Below are 23,185 nucleotides of genomic sequence, written 5' to 3'. Positions count from 1 at the left end.
GGAAAAGAGAGCTGTGCTTGCCTGAAAATTGTAGCAAATGCCATGCCTAGAGACAGTCTTGAGAAATATGCAAAAAGTGACAAGTGGGGGTACCTGGCTGACTCGGTTGGTAGAGCACGCGACTCGACCTCGGAATTCGGGAGTTCGAGCCCCATGTTGGGGATAGAATTTACTTAAAAAAAAATTTTTTTTAAGGAAATAAATGAAAGTGGCCAAGTTCGAGAATGCACTGATGAAGCTGGCCTGGGCTGGTGCTATGAACTGAGTTGTGTCCCCTCAAAACTCATATATTGAAACCCCAACCCCTAATGTGACTGTATTTAGAAATAGCTTTTCATTGGTTATTAAGGATAAATTAAGTTATAAGGATGGGCCCTAATGCACCAGGACTGGTGTCATTATAAGAAGAAGAAGGGTCACCTGGGTGGCTCAGTCGATTGAGCCTGGGCTCTTGGTTTCGGCTGAGGTCATGATCTCACAGGTCCTGGGACTGCACCCCAAGTGGGGCTCCTTGCTTAGAGGGGAGGCTGCTTGGAGATGCTCTCCCTCTGCCCCTCCCCCCACACGCTCACTCACTGTCTCTCTCTAAAATAAATAAATCTTAAAAAAAAAAAAAAGAACAGGAAAAGACAGAGAGGTCTCTCTCCATACATACACACACACCAAGGAAAGACCTTGTGAGGACACAACAGGAAGGTGAACACCTGTGGGCCAGAGGGAGAGCTTACACCAGAAACCAGACCCTCTGCACCTTGACCTTAGGCTCTCCAGCCGCCACAACTGTGGGAAAAGAAATTTCTGTTGGTTAAGCAATCCAGTCTATAGTATATGGAGCCCCAGCTGACTAACACAGTTGGAGGTGGGGTGAGCCCTGCCCAAACCACAGGGACTGTGGGAGGGGTAGCTCTCATGGAAAGTCACAGCGCTACCCTGGAAGAAGGGGGATGTTTGGCATGCAAAAACAACAGGTTGCCACCATTTTTTGATAAACCTCTTAATCTCACTTTGCTTCAATCTCCCCTATAACCTATGAAATGGGATTTTAACAGAGTAACATGTTCTCCCTAGTGGGAATGGTGGCGTGCTGTCTTCAGCCATACAAAGAAGGGCAACTCTCGATCACAGGTCAGCAAACACTTTTTGTAAAAGGCCAGAGAATAAATATTTTAGGCCCTACAATCTCTGCTTTGACTACTTGGGTCGGCTGTTATAGACCCAAAGCAACTGTATTCATTTCCTGGGGCCACTGTAACAAAGAACCACAAACTGCGGGGCTTAAAACAACAGAAATGTATTTTCTCACAGTTCTCGAAGGCAACGGGGCTGTGCCCCATCAGAAGGCTTTAGGGGAGTAACCTTCCTTGCCTTGTCCACCTTTCTTGGCTTATGGCCACATCACTCTGCTCTAATCTCTTCTTCTCTCTTCCTATAGGCTTCTCCTCTGTGTCTGTATCTTTTCTTTTTCTGTCTCTTGTAAGGACAGGTGTCACTGGATGGAATCCTAGTGATCTCATTTGGAGAGCCTTAACTTAATTACATCTGCAAAGATTCTCTTCCCAAATAAGGTCACATTCACAGGTTTCAAGGGTTAGGACAGGGATATATCTTTTTTTGGGGCAGGGAGAGCCTGTTTTCGGAAGAGCCTGTTTTCCTTCATATGTGTCTCCTTTACTACTCACACTGCATATCCCACAAAAAGCAATTCTCTGCCACAGCAGCTGGGTGTCCTACAATTTAACTCAATTCTGACACTATCTCCCTGGAGATGGTATGAGATCCCACAAGTTAAGAGCTCAGTCCCATAAGACTGGCCTTCCACACTTCAGACGCTAATCACAAGTAGTAGGTCTCCTCAGGTGACCCACTGTTCTGTCCAACTTGGCTACACATTGGAGGTTCCTATAACCCCCTCCTTGGGTTTGATCAATTTGCAAAAACAGCTCACAGAACTCAGGGGAGCATGTTTACCAGTTTATTAAAGGACATGCTAAAGATATTTCTGTCCCTGTGGAGTTGGGGTGTTTCTCTTTTAACAAGGTGTCATGTCATCCTCCCAGTACACGGATGTGTTCATCAACTTAGAAGCTCCCCAAACCCTGTACCATTGCGATTTTCTGGAGGCTTTCTCACATACACGTGATCAATTATTAACTCAATTTTAGGCCGTTTCCCCTTTCTGGAGAAGTGGGGGAGGGGGCTGCTGAAAATACCAAGCTTCTAATCATGGCTTGGTCTTCCTAGTGGCCAGAACCCATCCTGGAGCCATCCAGAAGCCCACCCAGAGTCACCTCATTAGAACAAAATATGCTCCTAGTGCTGTTATCACCTAGAAAATCACAAGGGTTTTAGGAGCTCTGTGCCAGGAATATATTTTCTATTATCTCACAGTGGGCCATGATTCACCCCACTACACTGAGCAAACGATGTATCGCTCTTACTGTTTTTCCTGCCTACAATTGGTTTCCATAGCTCATTTCCTCCAAAGAGTTCAAGGTACAAGCCTCAGAACTTTGCCCTTGGAAAATCTCCTGTATGTGTCAGAACAAACACAAAATCATTCATTATTAATTTATAACACACCTCTGTGGGTTCTCACCTTGTGCCAGGCAGAGAGGAATGCAAAGGAAGGTATGCTCTCTCCACACAGTGTCAGTGGATTCAGAAAATTGCCACCCTTTCAGTGACTTCTGATAATAATTTCCTTGGAAATTTCCTTTAATGTTCAATATTTGACAAGGACCACTCCTGTGTTTTTTTTTTTTTAACAGATCAGCAAATATATACACACAGTCCTTCCAGCATTTCTGATATGCCAGAGGTGTGTCCCATAGAGGAAGAATGACAACACTGATGAGAGGAAAAGAGAAAGCTGAGGTGACTCATTTCTCACGGGAGGCTTGGGGAAGGCTCCCGGGGACGGGGACGAGACATAGGACAGGCTTTGAAGGATGGGAAAGGACACTACGTTTGATAAATATCATGAACCTCCTGGACGCAGCCCTTCCCGAGCAGCATCTCCCCAAATACTCAGAACAAGCCCAGTGAGGCAGGTGCTGTTATTAGTACCCTTTTGCACATGGGAAAAGTGAGGCTAAGAGAGGTTGAGTAACTTATTCCAAGTCACACAGCTGGCAAACCTGACCGCAGAGCTGAGCGCATAAACCTGGCGCTTCACTCCCTTTCACATTGTCAAGGATTTTCTGGCACAGAAAGGGGGCATCCTGGGGAGACAGGTTAATTTATGTTTCTATGTCCATAACCAGGTAAAGAGGTTCTTGGAAGCAGGGATTTTTGTCAGATTCAACTTGGTATCCCCAGCACCCAATGCCATGCTTGGCACTTCAGAGATTTGTTGAATGAAGGAATGAAGGAATGAATGAATGAGTAAGATTCTAAGCAGCAGAAATGCAGGGAGGCCATTTGGGGTAATGGCAACAGAATGTGCCATGCACGGAGGTCCATGTGACAGTGGTGGGGAGCGGAACGTGAATCCTGTTGTTGCAGGAGTCTGGAGTTGGTGAACAGACACTGTGGCATTCACTGGCCATCCATCCCAGCCTTCTCCAGCAAGCCTTCTTCCGCACCTGGGGCTGGAAAGCTGAACACATTCTTGGATTCTCTGGCACAGGGACAGAAGCCGCCTAAGACGCCCACTTTGCTAGTATGGCTGGTGGCAAAGGTGGGGTGGTTCTGCCACCCACGGCTGGGTCTCAATTCCATAGGCAGCTCTCCAGCGGGGGCAGAGGCAGCAGCTCCCATGATGGCCAAGTTCTGCTGTGTGGCTTAGGAATCTTTTCTGGAAGGTGGGCTCAGAGTCCTTTGCCGCAACTTTCTCAGTGCTCCTCAAACTGTATGTGATAAATGATCTATTGCTGTTTCTTTAAAAGTTTCCCGTTGGTTCTCCAATGCATGACTATCACACAGCTCATCTCACATGCAACTCGGAACACCCACGCTGCTCTATCCTCTCTTCAGAGAGACAAGCCCATCAGCCACACTTCTATGGATGTTACACCAATGTCAAATTGATGCATATGTTGCTAAATATTTACTCTCAAGTGACTGCACCAGGGCAGCCAGCCACAAAGAAGCCTGCCACACAGCTTTGTCGACAATGCCACCCAATACTAGATGACTCAAAGCCATCTTTTCTCTTGGGGATTCTGAATGGGACAGAGAAGCCAAGAGGAAGCAGGATTTGGAATTAAGCAGAAGTCACAGAATACACCAAGACCTCGAGGAAATATATACCATGGCAGGTCAGGGGACGATAGGAACGAGCAGCTGATCCAAGAATGGTGAGTGTCCGAGTCGATGTTGGGCCACTAAAGCCACCATGTGCCTGGGTGACGTTCCAGATCTCGTTCCTGTTTGAGTGAGCAGCTGTGGCCTCTTTGCCTTGGAGCCTTATATAATAAGCCCCACTGGGGCCTGAGGTCATGTGAGTGTACCTCTTCCTGGTAACCCTGATGCAGGGTTGGTGGTGGCATGAGGTGGGAAAGCATTTTAGCTCCCTTTCCTAGAAAACAGAACCTAGTATGGCTTGCATATGAAAGTTACTGGGGATGCAAACCCCATGGGAAGAAGTAAAAGGACAAAGGAAGGGCAGGACAGGGAATTGCCAACACTGCATTGGCCATAACTTAGTCACCTGATGGGATGTTGTGATTTAGAATAAGATATACAGCCTCTGCCTTCGGCTCAGGTCATGATCCCAGGGTTCTGGGATAGAGTCCCGCATTGGGGTCCCTGCTCAGTGGGGAGTCTGCTTCTCCCTCTCCCTTGCTCTTAAATAAATAAATAAATAAGATCTTTAAAAAAAAGAAAGAAAAGAAATATATATATGGGCTTCATCCCCATTCCTGGCACAGACCAACTAAAATCTTTGGAATTTCCTAAGTGATGAAAGCAATGAGGTGTCTTTTGTTATGTTAACGAATGGCACCTAAGGATGGAGAGTGGGTGCCTGGAGAACCAACCAAGTGATTAAGAGGTTGGGAACTTTTAGTCCCACCCCCTGACCTCCAGGGATAGGTGAGGGGTGAGGGGTTGAATCAATCACCAATGGCCAACGAGTTCATCAATCATGCCTATGTCATGAAACCTCCATAAAAATCCATACCTTGGGGGTTGGAGAGCTTCCAGCTCATGAACAGGCGCTGATGGGGGAAGAGCGGTGCCTGGAGAAGACATGGAACACCCCCACCCCAGCTCTTTCCCTATACCTTGCCCCATACCTTCCACCTGGCCGTTCTGAAGTTACATCCTTTTGTAGTAAACCCATCATCTACTAAGCAAAATGTTTCTCTGAGTTCTGTGAGCTACTCTAGCAAATTAATCACACCCAAGGCCAGGTGGGGGTGGGGTGTTGGAACCTATGACCCATAGAACCTCCCGCTAGGTCAGAAGCACAGGTAACAACGTAGCCTTGTGAATGGCGCGTGAAGTGAGGTGGTGAGGGGCCGTCTTGTGGGACTCAGCCCTTCCTTAATCTATGGAATCTGACTCTGTCTCCAGATACAGAGTGTCAGAATTGAGTTGTACTGCAGGACACCCCGCTGGTGTGGGAGAACCCCCTTCCACACATTGGAATTGGTCCCAGAATCATACGTGGCCACATCGCACAGCACAGGAGGCTGGGAAATGTAGTCATTATCCTAGATAGCATGTATCCTGCTAAAAATAAGTGTTCTATTACTATGGAAAAGAAAGGAAATAAATATTAGGGGATGATTATCAGCCTTTGCCGTAGCAGGCAACCAACAGTATCTGCCCCAAGGACTGCTGTTGGATCAGTTCTGTCCTAATTGTGAATCATTATTTGTGTGATTACTAAATAAATGTTTGTATTTCTAAATATATTGTAAGAGCTCTTGCGAACAGGGACCATAACTGTCCTGCACACGCTCAGTTACTAATTGTTGAATGGCTGCCTGCATGAAAGAACGAATCTTATTTCAGAAGTCCAGCAAAGTATCCCTATATTGATAAAGAGCTTTCCCCTGGAAAATGTCCTTCCCTGATCTCCATTTTCAAAGACACTGTTTATTTAAGAGTCCCGAATAATGAAACCAACATCAGTCAAAGGCGAGCTTTGGTCTGGCAGAGATGAAGGGCCAAGAGAGAGCTAATGAGTCAGTAATGCAATTTGGTGCCAATAAAATGGTGCAATATTAAATTCAAGGCCATGAGATTTACACTAAAACCCAACACAATTAGAGAGTAAGGACCCGATCCCCCACCTACTCCAGTTCTAGTTTGAGTCATTTTATGGACACAGACTTCCCACTGACATTGTCTGGTGATGTCATGGTGAGAATTCTGACAGTCATTAAATTTCTGGCTGGAGGGCCAATGCGGCCAGAGAGACTCAGAACCGAGAGGAACATAAAATCACTGAGTTCAGAAAGCCACTGTCTACAAAGTTAATGAGTCAGATAGGAGACCTCCTCCTCTCTGTCTCCTGCTACCAATTCGGGGATAAGGGTCAGCGTGTCCTGAGTGTTTGCTACTTGGCAGGCAATGTTCTAATCAAGCTCTGTATGTAATTTAACTAATTCAGCCCTCACCACACTAAACAGCCTTATGAAGCAGGTTCAATCTTTATCTTGCAGATGGGGAAACTGAGGCTTACAGGCCGGGTACCTACTTTGCCCTAGTTCATAGAGCCAGAAGCTGGCAGAGCTGGGATTTGAACCCAGGCTTCTTATGCTGATAACTTGAACCACCCCACAAACTGCCTCGAGTCAACTCTTTCCAAACGGGCCTCTGATGATGTTTTCCAGGGTCAGGGGCAGAAGAGCAAAATAAAACATATGAAGAGAATTTTTCATAAAGCTCAATTTACGGTGAAGTCTCTTCTTACAGGGTAGGGACATTTCAAAGTCAGCACATAGCAAAAGAAAATTGTATTTCGTTCAAATTACCCTTGATAGATCAGCGTAGGGATTTGGATTACACATTTGTCAAAACTCATTGAATAGTCCACTTCAGGCTTGTGCTTTCACTGCATCTCAGTTTTACCTCAAAAATCATAAACACAAATTGGATTCTAGTGAGTCATGTGCTTGCTGAAGTATTTTGGGGTGATGTGTCCTGGCCTCAGCTGTTGCCCTTGAAATGTATCAAAAAGTGAGCTGGAGGGGCGCCTGGGTGGCACAGCGGTTAAGCGTCTACCTTCGGCTCAGGGCGTGATCCCGGCGTTATGGGATCGAGCCCCACGTCAGGCTCCTCCGCTAGGAGCCTGCTTCTTCCTCTCCCACTCCCCCTGCTTGTGTTCCCTCTCTCGCTGGCTGTCTCTCTCTCTGTCAAATAAATAAATAACATCTTAAAAAAAAAAAGGGAGCTGGAATGATGGGTGGAGAGAGGGGTGGACGAATGGGCAGACACAAGAAAGCAAGTCAAGTTAAACATTCAGGGTAGAATCTCAATGGTGGGTAAATGGGCGTCCTCTGCACAATTCGTTCAATTTCTCTGTCTGCTTGAATGTTTTTTTTCAAAATGATGTTGAAAGAAAAAAAAAATACATTTGAAAATCTATTTAGGAAGTTGCTATTTTGGGAACTGATATTCTATCTCTCATTGACCGTAATTACCGTCCGATTTTTCTCCAGCATTGAAACCATCCGTGGAGCACCTGATGAAGGAGCTGGTTTGAGTTATGGGTCACGTTGTATGAGTAATATGTATCGTCAGGCACTCAGCCTGGCGAGGGAGCCGTTGTAAGGCACGGAAATGGGAGACAACAGGAAGCCAGCTCTTTAAGTAAAGGGGGAGTGAAATTGTCTACATTATTAAAGTGTTATTTAAAGTGTCCTCTCCCACACCCAGAGCAGTTTTGTTTATGTAGCTGAATCCCAACAACTTAAATTTGCATACGATTAGGTTCTAATATAATCATTGAGGAAAATCTATCCTTTTAAGAGTATGCCCAGGGCACCTGGCTGGCTCAGTCGGTGAAGCACGCATCTCAGGGGTTGTAAGTTCGAGCCCCATGTTGCGTATAGAGATTACTTAAAAAATAAAAGCCCTAAAAAAAATAATAAGAGGGGCGCCTGGGGGGCTTAGTCAATTGAACGTCCAACTCTTGATTTTGGCTCAGATGATGGTAAGATCGAGCCCCATGTCGGGCTCAGCATGGAGTCCGCTTGTTTCTCTCCCTCCCCCTCTGCTCCTCGCCCCACTTGAAAACATGCAGTCTCTCTGTCAAATAAATTGACAGAGAAAGAGACAGCCAGCGAGAGAGGGAACACAAGCAGGGGGAGTGGGAGAGGAAGAAGCAGGCTCCCAGCCAAGGAGCCTGATGTGGGGCTTGATCCTAGAACGCCAGGATCATGCCCTGAGCCGAAGGCAGACACTTAACGACTGAGCCACCCAGGTGCCCAATAAATAAAATCTTTAAAAAAAAATTATAAAAGTATGCCCTTAAGACTCTTTTGGATGTTAAAATAACCATTGTCTTCTAGGGAGAAACTGATAGCAACAATGATCATGAGAGGTTTGTTTCTATCCTTAAGTCCTAACTTAGCAAAATGACAAGTGGGTGATCCTAGGTCAGAGTTCCAACTCACTCACTTCTTCCACTGGAACATAAGCAGGGTTTTTATCTGCTTTGTGCCCCATTATCTCCCCAGTGCCTGGCATAAGAACCATTCAATAAATAAATATTTGCCGAATTTATTTTACCGGCCCGGTAAAAGTTGGGAAGAAGAGAAGAGAAGCCTGTGCCAAGGTGGGAGAACTTTTCTGAACCCACGAATGCTAGACAGATATGCCTGTGCTATGGCAGAAAGATGAGGGAGCAGGGAATAGGGGGAGAGAGAGAGTTGGCGGGGGGGGGGGGGGGCACAATATAAACATCCATTGCAGGAAAACCACCCATCTACCACTGACTCTATCGAGCACATGGCTTGTGGGTAAGTGTGAAATGGAAGCTTACAATCTCCTCCTCACCTCACTCTATCCAGTTCCCACCTGCTGCGTGCGACTAATATTCGAAGATTGCTATTTGCCTTCAATATGGTCCCAAGAAACAACCGACTGAGCTCAACCAGAGAAATGCAGTGATCCGTTCCAGCCCTGAAAAAAAATAAACCAGATGTATAGGGATGGTACAATGTTGTATATTCTAGGAATTTAAGAAATTGTTTCAAGGGTATCTTTGATAATATGTGCCTTTTCACCATTCCTNNTGACTCTGGAACCTCTCCATCCCATTCCTAGGCTGCAAGGGATGGCGAGAACGAACAGGCCACTCACTTTCTCTGAAACCTTCGGCAACGTCATCCTCCAGGATGTTTTTACTCAATCGAGCTCAGAATCTTCTCACTGGAGGGTATGACACCCTTCATCCTATTGGTTTGAGCCCATCGTAAGTGTAGCTGTGATTGCTAAGGCCTTGAGAGAGATTGCTAAGTCCTCAAACTCCTGGCTCTGGAGCTCTCGAGCAGCTTCCTAAACCGCCCTCAGCCCCAGCCTGCTGGTGCTGGAGGGCTAGCGGGCAAGGAGGCCCCTCTCTGCTGGCAGCCACACCGTCCGGCTCTCACCTGGCCACATCAGGCTGTCCCAGTCTCAGCAGCATCTTGCTTGCCGCTCTGTGCTCTGGCCATCAGCTTGACAAAATGCCAAGTTGCCTTTGTGTACCTTTCCCTTGAACACGGAGATCCTTTGCTTCTCTTCCTTTGTGAAAGGTGCATTGTGGGGAAAGAAGGAGCAGATTTGGCTGTCTTTTTATAGCCCCTCTCCAAAGGTCAGGCTTTCTTCTGTTGCTGGAAGTGGCCCACGACATACTGTGTGAATAAAAGGGATGGATTATCACAGCCTTCATGTCACGGCTATGCTGAGCACATAATCTACGTTCCTTTCTTTGGCAAAGCCACCGGGGGCTCAATGTGTTTAATTTCTAACCCTGCATGAGGGACCCCTTCTCCCGGGGGGGCCCCCATTCTTTAGGCAGCCTTTAACAATACTCACCTCGTTCATCTGGGATGCCCAACCTGGACCATATCTGGTATGAAGTGGGTGTTCAATTTGTATCACTAAAATCCCCCAAACCCAAACGAGGCACAGTTTGCTGTAACCACATAGAGAGACCAAGAGCCAGGTATCCAGGCATGTTTAGAGTTATTGTGACAGAACAGTCCTCTTCCCACCATGTGGCTCTTGTTCACCTGGCAGCTACCTGTGTGGGTTACTGATAATTCGCTCAACATTCCATTGATGCAACACACACTTATTGACCACCTACTATGTGCCATACTCTGTTCTAGGTGCTGAGAACACTCAGTAAACAAAACAAAGATCTCGGCCCTCACTGAGCTGATATTTGAAGTCTCGTACATTACAGTGGGGACCATATTGTCCAAACTCACGCTTGAGAGGACAAATGGCTGCCACGGATAAGCAAGTTGGACAATAGGCATTGAACAGGACTGTCGCAGGCAAACCACAGGTGAGGTGTGCAGTGGTCCAGGATCTTGCCTGGAGGTGGACACAGCTCAATCGTGAGGTGCTTCTCTCATGGAAAGAGCATGTGCTTTGGGGGAAGAAGCAGCATTGGATTTGAGTCCCCAGCTCAGACTCCCAAATGGTGTCATTGACTATGCATCCCTTCTTTCTGAGCTCCAAGCTTCCTTTCCTGGGTAATAAGACTTCAGTGAAGTAACACATGGAAAGCATCTATCCCACACCTGGCGCATATTAGGGGCTTGACAAATATTGGTTTCCTACCCTCAACTCGGTGCCAACTCCCCCAACACACACACACACACACACACACACACACACACACGTTTACTAGATTTGGAAACTATTCTTTAATATCTAAAGCAATTTACTTGGATCTGAAAAAAAATTATATTCATTAAATAGCTACAGGGAAGTTTCTACTGGGAGAGAAGAGAATGAGATCAGTGACAAAGTCATGATGCTTACCTTTGTTTAAACTAAAGGGGTTTAAACCTGGTGGGGTTTAGTATAAATGCTAAGTAGTTTTATGTTCATTGTGTTCCATAATCCTTATAATCTCTGTGAACCAAGGCATGTTTCCGTCAACCTATTTTAGAGATAATGAGAGCAAGGCCTGGATCAGGGGTCACAAATGCTTTCCGTAAAGGGCCAGTAGGTAAATAATTTAGGATTGGTGGGCCATACAGATTCTGTTGTAGATATTAAAGTCTGTCTTTGTAGGGGGAAAGCAGCCATAGACACGTAAATGAAGAACAGGGTCGTGTTTCAATAAAAACTGATTTACAATAATAGCTAGATTTAGCTCCCTGGCCATAGTTCCCTGACCCTGGCCCACCACCTCATCAGGCTAGTGAAGTGGTTTAACTGGGATTTGAGCTGTGCGTAAACGCTCTGTTCTGCACCTTAGTTTACTCCCATTTCAGTAAGTCTTGGAAATTTTTCCGTATTACAACAAATAGAGCCACCTCATTCTCCTTAATGGCTGGAGAGTAATCCCTAGTGTGGCTGAGTCGGAAGCTGTTTGGCTGGTCCCCACCTAGCGCACACTGAGATTGGTTACCATTTTTTGCTATTATGAGTAATTCTGCAGCAAATATTCCTGTGCACATGTCATTTTGCACATGTGGAACTCTGTCTTCAGAAGTGGATACTGGAGTTCCAGCCATCACATCCACATCCCAGGTGGAAGCAAGATATGGGGGAAGGCAAAAAAAGCCGGTTTTAGCTGCCTTCCCCATTCCTAAGAAGCTTTCTGAGAAGTGCCACCTAAGAACTTCTGCTTATATTTTACTGGCCTAAGTGTAGTCACAGGGGCACATCCCCTCGCAATGTGGAGGGAGACAATGCTGGCTGCATAGAGCCCAGCTTGGAGACTGTGGCATCAGGTAAGAGATGATGGTGGCCAATACTTGTGAACAGGTGATGGGAATGCAGGGAAAATGGCATGGGCTTGAATTTTTTAAAATCTGATACAACTTCCAAATACTCTCCAGCTTTGCTCAAGGCTGCTTAGAATCAATACCCAAAGCAGTCTCTTGTAAAGTGATTTATTCCTTCCCTCATCTCTGTTCATCTAGAACAAAAAGAAGGAAAGGGGGGAGGGGGAGAAAAGCTTCCTGCTGTTAGATTCACGCCCTGGAGAATGGACAAGCCCCCGCCCCACCTCACCCAAGGTGATTTAACAGTCTGAGTGCCTCCCCTGGCTCCCATGGAAATGGGTAGATAAATACCATGCCCCCCCGCAGATCTCCAAGGAGGCAGGGGTGGTCCAAGCTGTCGCTCTTTGCTGTGGTTCTTAAAGCTACCTTCCCTTAGAGGGGGATAAAGTATGGAGTATGAAGGGGCTTCGGAGGCAGGGCTCTCAGGCTCTCAGGCTCAGCTAGATGTCACCCAGGATGGACATCTTTTTCCTCTCTCTCTGGAGATGGCCCCTGCCCCCCACCCCATCGTTCTAATACTCTGGGCCCTGTTTTGACTAATGGCATTTTATAGAATAATTGCAGATAATTTTTCTTCTGACACTATCTCACCCCCCAACAAACACTTAACATTGTTAGCAACACTCTTCCTATCACCTTAAATAATATGGAATTGCAAAATATACTCGATGTCCATGCGCTTTCATCAACCCCAGGGAACTTCTCTTTTCTGATTCCACTCACAAAAGCTCTTCGATGACTTCGCATATGTCCATGGTCCTCCTAACCCTGAGTGAAATCATTACAAAATGTTGTGGATTTAAAAGGATCGGGGGTGGGGGGTGGTGATTCCGATGGAAGTCCTGTCCACCTGCCAAAGAAATGGATTTGAAGGCAACTGAGGGAGGTGAAATTACAGATCTTAAGATTAATTCAATGTTGAGAGTGAGGCTGAAGATAGAATCAAGGATGGATTTGGCCTCTAGTCAACTGGCTGGATTTTTTAATCTCCCGTGGCTGGCACTCTATCTGGTACAGGACAGATATGAAATAAGTGTTTGTGAGTGGGAAAAAAAAAATTTCTTCTCCCCAAACCAACTACTTCCCTTGATTTGATTTCCTTATTTCTTTCCTGTATTTTGATAGTTTTCCTAGTCATTCAGCCTGAAACTCACCATTGACTCATCTTTCCTTTGGGTCCTGTATTAGTCAGGGTTCTCCGGAGAAACAGAACCAAGAGGATCTACATTTATAAAAAAAAGAGACTCACATGAGTATGGAGGCTGTTTAGTCCCAAGATCTACAGTCAGCAAGCTGGAGACCCACGAGAGCCAATGGTACAGCTCCAGTCTGCAAAAGACCAAAGAGCCAATGTTTCAGTTCAAGTCCTGAGTCAGGAACAGACCAATGTCCCAGTCCAGCAGTTGGGCAGAAGGAGTCCCCTCCTACTTTTGGGAAAGTCAGACTGTATGTTCTAGCCAGGGCTTCAACTGATTGGATAAGGCCCACCCACATTTAGGAGAGCAAACAGCTCTACTCAGTCTACCAATTCAAATGTGAATCTCAACCAAAAACATCCTCACAGAGACACCCAGAATAATGTTTGGCCAAATGTCTGGGCACTCCGTGGCCCAGTCCACTGAACACATAAAACTGACAAGTCCTTTCTGAGTAGCCCACAGGTCCTGCTCTTCCTCTGGAGAGGTGGTCTTGATGCAGTCAGGGTCCTCATGGGAAAGAGAGGCACACTCAAAAGGGGATAATAAAGGCAAGGTCAGGATGAAGGAAACTTAAACTTGAGGGCCCCCCCAGGGTCTGGGACAGTCGGAAGCCACTGTGACCTCCAGGCCTGATGGGGCAGGCAGAGAGGATGTGCCAGGCATTGTTAAAAGTACTTGACACAGATCACCTCTAAAAAAACCTGCAGTTTTATTGAGATATAATTCACATATCATACAATTCACCAATGAAAGGTGACAATTCAATGGCTTCTAGTCTATTCACACAATCGTGCAACCATCTCACAGTTTTAGAACATTTTCATTATCCCCAAAAGAACCCTGAACCCCTTAGCTATCACCCGCCCCAACACCCCCTTCACCCCAACCCTAGGCAATCACTAATCTACTGTCTGTCTCTATAGATTTGCCTATTCTGGACATCTCATTTAAATGAAATCACAATTTGTGGTCCTTCATGATTGGCTTCTTCCACTTGGCATGTTATTTTCAAGTTCGTCTGTGACAACCCAGGTGCCATCATTTTACAAGTGGGGAAATTAAGCCACAGAGAGGTTAGGTAACACCTGGTAAGTGGCAAAAATTCACACCCAGATGGTATAGACCATCATGCTATACTGCCTGTCACCATAGAGCCCTCACCCAGGTCCTCATCCACCCTCAACAGGCGCACTATAGTAATGTCGCCCCCCCCCATGTCAGTCTTCCCTGTCACAGTCCATCCTGAACCCAATGCCCTATTCACAACCACTCAAGTTTTGTCTGCATCATGACATCCAGGCCTCAGGGAACATCAGGCCCTTTTCCCCGCCCAACATCTGTTCTCTCTCCTCCTGGGGACGGAACTCTGGCTTCCTTTGTGGGAACCATCCTCACCCCACTCTTGGCCCAGGTGGCTTGGGTGGAGTTGGGTGGAGTTGTCGCCACTCCCCTCGATTCAGGAGCAACCATGTGACTAAGGTTGGCCAATGAAAGCACCACAATCCCCTGGGCCCACACTGATTGGTTGACAGTGAGAAATGTGACCTGATTGGAGAAAAATGAGTCTAGAGGTGGGGGAGGGGTATGTGCTGTGGATTCTGGGAAATCAAAGTTTTCTCGCTTCTGCAGAAGCTAGAGGAAGAGATCCTCACCTTTCTTGTGGATGGAGGAGTGTTAGGAAGTGATGCATGGAAGTGCTGCCCTAATTCTGCTGCCACACACAAGGAGGGCCACTGCAGGGGTGGGGGGGGTGGTCATTGTGAGCCTAATACTGACACTGTGGAAAGCAGAGAGGAGAGAGAGAGAAGCCACGTATTTGGTTTCAGCTCCTGGATCAAGCCATACCTGAAGAAAACCTCTGGGATTTTTCATTTAGCAGAATTAATACTTTCTATTACAGCAAAGGTGAGATGTTTTGTGTCTCTTCTAAATGCTATAAAAAAGGACTGTGAAATTCATGTTCTAAAATTTTTCTATTCCACAGCACTTAGAATAATATGCTCCCTTAAAACCAAAAAAAATGAGATAATTATTCTTTTCACCATGTCATATTTAAATATAAATACATACACAGAGCATCAGCAAGCAAGTGCAACAGGTGGCATCTTAAAGCCAGTTGGAAGCTAAGCATGGAAAATTCTGCACAAAGCCTGCTCCCCCCATCCCCCCAGCAGAACAGTAAGCCTGCTCTTCACCATTGTTTCCAACCCGTGAAGACAATTTGGTCTGGAACATGTTTCCAGCTGTCATGGCACTGAATGGGCTGGAGAAAACTGGAACAAGTCACAATCTTAGCAGAAAATAGTGCAGGAAGAGAGGGGAACAGAATGGAAACGCTGAATCAGCCCAGAAAAATAAAATGTAAAGCAGGGGAAAAGCATCCATTTGGGGGCAGATTTAAAATAAAGCGCTTGAGGAATGGAACCACTGATTCTTAGCCAGGCCTGCACATCAGAGCCCCATGTGAGTTTTTAAAATATATTCATCCCTTAGGCCAGCCACGTAGCTTCTGTTTCAGTAAGACTGAGAGGAGAAGGAGCAACCGCAGATTTTTTTTTTTTTAATCTCAAGAGTTGATTCTGATGAGCATGCCCAGTTAGGTATTCCAGGAATAAGAATTAGAAAATTCTGTATAACCCTAGAAATAGAATTGAGATTTTAAAAAAGGAAGAAAATATCGTGAAGGGAAATTCTCAAAAAACAAAACACAGCAGCAAGAAATAAAAGGCATTTTGAGGAAGAAGAGTGGAGACATGGTCGCAGGTTAAATGTTTGCAGGCTCACGCCAGGTCTGGGATGCAGATGGACAAGAGGACTGAAGGACACTCCAAGGTTGACCCTTCTTCCCAACTTTGTACTTTCATCCAGAAGTTTCTGTAGAGGCTGCTTTAGGGCAACAGCCTTGAGCAATGGAAACCTGTGTAAGGTCAAAGGGCCAACAGTGACCACTGGGCTGAAGGCAAACAGGCTCACTAGGCGACCCACCTCCAAATATCCATAAGCCCTAGCTGACCAATGGGCTCCTTACAACCAGGTACAGGTACCCAAAAAGGAGAACTCCCTACGTCCCCACACCTTCTCACTTCCCCACTTAACTACAGCCCCCACCTCCTCCTTGCAGACAGCCTCTCCTCTGCTGTCCTGGGTCCTGAGGGCTGCTTCCTTGTGGTGTAACCAATAAACTTCTATCTCCTTCGTTCTGCTTCGGGTGAATCCTTTCCCCTCCTGCACTTCTGGCCTCCACCAGATCAGGTCCCCCCTACGGTTTCTAGCTACGTTCAGGTGAGATCAGGAGGATTGTCATTACTAGTGATTACTTGTGTCAATTCATTTTGTTTCATTTTATGAGTTCACATGGGCGTTTTTTGTTTTTTTTTTTAGCTAGAATTAGTTTATCAAACATTGGCTGAGGGCCAGTGAGGGGTGGGGACAGCCCCTGCCTTTAACAGCGTCACACTATGTTGAAGAGATGGTAGGAAAGCTCGTAACAACCGGACGGATGATAGAATGTGGTACCAGGGCAAAAAGATGAAGTACGGAGAGATAAGGGAGAGGGTGTGGGATGATGTCAGTTATGAGATAAGTAGGTTAGAAGGGCAAATGGCCTTCCTCAGAAGGTATGTGTGAGCAAGGTGTGTCCAGAGAGCTGTCTGAACTAATGAGTAAATATTCAGTGCAGCCCCTTGGATACTGCCTGATGCTTGAAGCTGGTTCTCCATGTGGTACCCCTGGATAGAGACTACTCATCCTCCCCTGTGTTTTCCTCTCTCCCTTTCCTAAAAAAGAAAATGCATCCTCCCTGATAAGGATGCTCTCAAGTCAGCGGACCCATGCAGACCTGAACAGCCAGCTAAGCCCTCCGCCTCTTGCACTGTGCAAATGTGACAATCCATTCCCACTCAATAGCGGAGATCAGGAGGTGGGATTATTGGGGACCGATTATCACAACATGCAGCAATGACCTCGCCTTGCTCACCAGGCGATGTCCTTGTGACATTCTGGACTTGACTGGCAGGGCAGGCTGCGGGCCCAGACTCGGAACTCAGTGCGAGGGCGCCCTCTGGTGGCCGCAGGCGGGCACCGTGAAGCCCAGGACCTTCCTTTGCCCTTGGCGCGCCCGGGAGCCCATCTTCCTACACGAACCCGGATCAAAGGACCCGTCGTGTTCTGTCACAGCCCTGCAGGACTGCCATTTCGGGAGGCAGGAGTGGGAGGAAGCACGTCCCCGAAGGCAAGAGGAGCCTTTTAAACCTTTGAAAACATATTCAGCAGGAAAGTGCTTTGTGTTCTGGCAGAGCCAGCAAAGAGCAGTTTTGAGCAAAGGTTTCTTTTGTTCCCTCGGTTGGGAAAGGTCACGTTTTCTTCTCCTCAAATCACCAGATCAAGAAGTTTTAAGGAGGGCCTTAAGAAGGCCCTGGGGTGAGGATCCAGACTTTTTATCACATTCTCAGAAGAGTTTACTGAATCTCCAAAAGGGCTAAGAACGCCAAGAGATCTCTCCTCCTGAAATTCCGCAGAGACTGTATTCAAAGGTGGTCCCCTGAAGCAGTAGAGGTCTCCAAATTTTGTGTTATTCATTACCCAAATGTCTACCGATCGAGGTAGAGGGTAAATTAGAGGCCAAGTGGCCTGGTGGTTAAGTTCAAGGCTCTCCAGTGCCTGCAAACTGTTTCCCTACAGGGGGTGAGGAGAGCACAGCCCCCCCCTCCCCCCCCCCAGGGGCAGTGGCAAAACTGGGTTCCTGAAGCAGTCGGAGCAGGATGGGAGTGAGGCGGTGTCTGGGTGGGGGCGGGGACTCAGCAATGAAATTTAAGAGTACTGCAGCCAACCAGAGGAATGTGGTGGGTCTATCCATATTGTCTTGGAAAGATGGGCAATAGAGGTCACCAAAAGAAAAACGCAAATTGCAGATCAAAGATTTTTTTAGAGTCTGGAGAGGTACACGATGAATTATTAATAGCGGTTACTTCTAGGGGTAAGTGTTTCGTGTGTCTGTTTTTTTAACCTATATGTAGTTTAATATTGCTTCATTTTGAGGCAACTATTTCTTTGGGAAGTGAGGGTGGAAAAAGAAAGAAAACAGTGCATGTCTTATGTGACAGATTGCTGACAGCTGATCACAAAGTAAGGTAGGTGGTCACAGTTTGCTGATAAGCAACAGCAGTCTACAGAGAGATTTACTTGTCGCTGTAAATACCCTTTAGCACTGTTGGAATATTTCACCATGCGAAAGTGTGCATTATTTCTTACAAAAAAGTTATCATTTCTAAAAAACAAAAACAAAACAAAACAAACAAACAAACAAAAACCAGGGCAATTTAACCTTGTATTTGGTCCAACAAAAATTTACTGTGTCAGGCTCTGTGCTAAGCTCCGAAGGTATGGAAATGACTAAGACAGCCTCTGCCCTCCAGGAGTTCGTGGTCTAGTTCAGCTTCTCGCACTAATGTGCTTTCAAATCACCTGGATGTGTTGTGTATTGGTTAATTATTGCTGGAGAGCAAATCACCCCAAAACTCAGCAGCTGAAAACCACAAACATTTACTATCGAAAATAGCTGCTGAGAGTCAGGACCTGAGGAGCGGCTTAGGTGGGTGATTCTGGCTCTGGGCCTCTCAGGAGGGTGCAGGCAGGATGTCACCCAGGACTACATCATCTGAAGGCAGGACTGGGGCTGAAGGGTTCACTCCCAAGATGGCGTGCATACATGGCTACTGGCAGGGGGTCTCAGCTCTTGGCCATGTGATCCTCTCCACACATTAACTGCTCAAGTGTTCTCACCACATGGCAGCGGGCTTTACCTAGACTGAGTGATCCCAGAGAGAAAGGTGAAAGCTGCAATGTCTTTTATGACCTGACAGCCTCGGCAGTCCCGCTCCATTGTTTCTACCACTGGTGAGAAACAAGTCACCAAGTACAGCCCGCACTCAAGGCAAGTGGAATTGGGCTCCACTGAGCAGAGGGGTAGCAAGGAATTTGTGGATATAGTCTAAAACCACCACATCTTGTTAAAATGCAGATTCTGATTCAGAGGGTCTGGGGAGGAGCCCCAAGTTTTGCATTTCTAACATGCTGCCAGGTGACAGCACTGCCGCTGGTCCGTGGACGACACTTTGAGTAGCAAGGGAATCAAACACATGCAAAGAACTGTACCTCAGGTTGCCTCTTTGGAACTATGTTGCTTGCAAGAATAACATCCTTTGTCCTCCTGGCATCATCTTTGGATGGTGTCCAATTTTAAAATCACATTTTCCCTGAAAGGTCAGAGCAGTAAAGTAAGGGAAAGACAAGATTACCTTGTTAATACACGAGGACAAGCTGTAATGGAATTAAAAACAACCACAGGGGGATTCAGAAAATCTCTCTGGTCTTGTTCTGGAAGCTCTCAGAAGCATAAACCACCAGCCATCAATTCTGAAGGGGGTGCTAAACCAAACAGCAACAAATCTGGGCTTTTAATAAGTATTGTACGAAATGTCTTTATATGACTAAGATTCCTGACTGTAATACTTACAAAATTAGCTTTGATATGGGACGGCAAGAAACAGCACCAGCATCGCAGATCAAGGCTTCTACATGCTCTGCTGGCTTGAAGGGTGGCACGTTAAAGACATTGTTTCCCCATTCAATAGACGGGATCAAAATTTGCTTTCAAATACAGCATAAAACTATAAATCCTTTCTTTATTGCTATGATTCACATGCCATAACATTTGCCATTTTCAAGTGTACGATTCAGTGGTTTTTGTCAATATCTTCAGAAGGTTATGCAACCATCACCACCAGCTAATTCTAGAACATTCATCACCCCAAAAAGAAACTGTGTTCGTTAGCAGTTATGCCCCATTGTCCCCCATTCCTTACAGCCCTAGACAACCATTAGTCTGTTTTCTGTCTCTAGGGATTTGCCCATTCTGGACATTTCATATACATGGAATCATGCGATATGTGGCCTTTTGTGTCTGGCTTCCTTCACTTAGCATTTTTTTCATTGTAGTAAACGATACATAACACTTACCATTTAACCATTTTTAGGTGTAGAGGTCAGTGGCATTAAGTACCTTCACACCGCTGAGCAATGATCAGCACCATCCTATCTCCAGCATTTTCATCTTCCTGTTCTGAAACTTTGTGCCCAAACATCATGTTTTTAAGGTTCATCAGTGTTGTAGCACGTATCAGGACTTCATTCCTTTTTATGACCAAATGATATTCCGTGGTAGAAATACGCTAATCAGCTGATAGACATGTGGATTGTTTCCACTCTTTGGCTATTATGAACAATATTGCTAGGAACTTCCATGTATCTGTATTTGTTTGAACTTATGCTTTCATTTCTAGGGGGCTTATACCTAGGAGAGGAGTTACTGTATCACATGGTAACTGTATTTAACGGCCTGAAGAACTGCCAGTCTGTTTTCCAAAGGGGCTGCCCCATTTTCTATTTCCATCAGCAGTGAATGAGGATCCAGATCCTCTACACCCTTGCCAACACGTCGTTTTCCACTTTTTGAGTATAGTCATTCTTGTGGGTAAAGTGTTATCTCCTTGTGGTTTTCCCTAAAGACTAGCGTTTTCCTTTTCTGCATCTTTTCAAATGCTTATTGGCCATGTGTCCGTCTTCTTGAGACAGGTCTATTCAAATCATTTGCTTATTTTTAACTGGGCTATTTGTCGTATTGTTGAGCATAAGAGTTCTTTGTATACTCTAAGTACAAATCCTTTATCAGATCTATGATTTGCAAACATTCTCTCCCATTCTGTGGGTTGTCTTTCACCTTCTTGAAAAGCAGTTTTTATTCTGAGTAAGTCCAATTTATCTTTTTTTTTTTTCTCTTGTTGCTTGTACTTTTGGTGTCATATCTAGGAAACAAATCCAAGGTTAGACAGACTTACCCTTATGTCTTCTAAGAGTTTTAGAGTTTTAGCATTACCATTTATATTTTTAATCCATTTAATTTTTGTATAAGCTGTGAAGTAAGGGTCCAAATTCACTCTTTTGCATGTGGATATCCAGCCTGGATTTTGTTGTTGTTGTTGTCTTCTTATTTTTTTTTTTTAATGATTTTTTATTATATTATGTTAGTCACCATACAGTACATCCCCGGTTTCCGATGTAAGGCTCGATGATTCATTAGTTGTGTATAACACCCAGTGCACCATGCAATACGTGCCCTCCTTACTACCCATCACCGGTCTATCCCATTCCCCCACCCCCCTCCCCTCTGAAGTCCTCAGTTTGTTTCTCATAGTCCATAGTGTTGTTGTCTTCTTAAATCATCAGCAAGAGGCATAAAGAATGGCCTTTCTTTGGTTTCTTGGTAGCATTTTTTTTTTTCCCTCTTGGCTGGAGGGTTTTGAGTTTTATAGCAAACCATACTTTACAGACCCAGAACCCAGGGGCCCAGCCTGACTTGGTAGCATCTTTTCAATAAATCTCTACTGAATTTTGCGGAGAAGCACATGGAGTAGTCTTGAATTATTAGTTATATGAAAATGACTGCGAACAAGCGAGAGCTATTTCTTCATTCACTCCTATTGATGACTATTTATATGACAGTGATTAAAACAAAAACTCCTGCCCTACAGAGCTTACATTCTTGCAGCGAGAAACAGACAAAAAAGAAGTAAGTACATTATATAATATGCCAGGTGGTTAAGTGTTATGGGGGAAAAAAATGGAAGAGCTGAGCAAGTGGCATGAGGCATGCAGTGGGGTGGGGTTTGCAATTTTCAAAGAGGTGGTGAGGGTGGCCTCCTTTAAGAGGTGACATTGAAACAAGTTTGAGAGTCATTGAGGGATTTGGCCATATGACTATCTGGGAAGGAGCACTGCAGGCAGAGAGGGAACAGCCATTGCAAATGCCCTGAGACAGGAGCATGCCTGGTATTTTGAGAAATGGCAAGGAGGCCAGTATGGCTGGAGAAAGAGGAAGCGGTGAGAGGGCCAGATCACACAGGTTCTTTGAAACCATTTCAGGGAGTTTGACTTTGATGCTGAGGGAACTGGGAAAAGCCACTGGGGGGTTCTGAGCTGAGCAGGAACATGGTCCGGCTTATGGTTCAAAGGATCACTGTGGTGGCTGCTAGGTTGAGAATGGATTGTGGGAGGACAGGGTGAGGCTGGAAGAATAGTAAGGAGCCTTCTTAAAGAATCCAGGTGAGATGAGGGTGGCAGCACCTGAGGCAGTGAAAAGGCTTTGGTAGAGCCTGCAGGATGTCCCGGCTGACTGGATGGGGGTGTGATTTAGGTAGGTGTCAAAGGTGAGTCCAGTGATTTTGGCCTGAGGACCAGAAGGATGGGGCTGCTACTGACTGTGGTAAGGATGGCAGGCCACTGGGGCATCAGGATGGTTGGGCGGAGGTGAGTTCAGCCTGGGGCACATGGAGCCTGAGGTTCTCGCTAACTTCCAAGTGGAGGGGCTGGGTAGACAGTTGGATATTTGAAAATGAGAAAGCTGGGCTGAAATAGGAATGTGAAGGAATGAGCCATGAGGCCAGATGGGATACCAAGAAAAAGATGACAGACAGAACAGGGTCAAGAACCACACCCTGGCACCCTCTAGCACTGAGAAATCCAGAGCAAAGGAAGAACAGCTAAGGAGACCACTGGAAACAATGACAGTCTGCCACTTAACTGATGGATTTGACAGTCTGGATTTGTCAATCTTCAACACCCTCGTGTTTTAAATTACCTTTGGTTAGAAGTGAACTTAATTTTTTTTCTTGAAGATTTCTGTTATTTTTGGGGCACTTGGGTGGCTCAGTCAGCTGAGCGTTGGACTCTTGGTTTCGGCTCAGGTCATGGTCTCGGGGTCCTGAGATTGAGCCCCACGTTGGGCTCCACGCTCAGTGGGGAGTCTGCTTGGAGATTCTCTCCTGCCCCTCCCCCCCACTCACATGTGCACATTCTCTCACTCACTCTCTCTCTCCAAAAGAAATCTAAAAAAAAAAAAAAAAAAAAAGATTTCTATTTTTTTCTTAATGATTCATTCTTGATGTTTTACAAAAAAATTAGCTATGGACGAAACAAGGACCAGCTTCGTTTGCTGTAACTGGAACCTGGTGAACAATCAGCCTT

At 45.8% G+C, this 23,185-nt stretch overlaps 1 long non-coding RNA gene across 1 annotated transcript; it reads right to left on the bottom strand.

Annotated features, from left to right (window-relative positions):
• Positions 1-8,851: 8,851 nt before the first annotated feature.
• LOC103668643 lies at positions 8,852-21,157 on the bottom strand. The gene is made up of 3 exons (XR_570126.2): positions 19,259-21,157; positions 13,156-13,235; positions 8,852-9,788 (listed from the first exon to the last, which is right to left on the bottom strand). It is a non-coding gene; the product is annotated as an uncharacterized LOC103668643 (long non-coding RNA).
• Between the last annotated feature and the right edge of the window lie 2,028 nt (positions 21,158-23,185).

The sequence above is a fragment of the Ursus maritimus genome, unplaced genomic scaffold (genome assembly GCF_017311325.1).
Source record: "Ursus maritimus isolate PB19 unplaced genomic scaffold, ASM1731132v1 scaffold_2, whole genome shotgun sequence".
Taxonomy (NCBI): Eukaryota; Metazoa; Chordata; class Mammalia; order Carnivora; family Ursidae; genus Ursus; species Ursus maritimus.
Note: the sequence above shows the minus strand (reverse complement) of the source record. Positions and strands in the feature narration are given on the sequence as shown.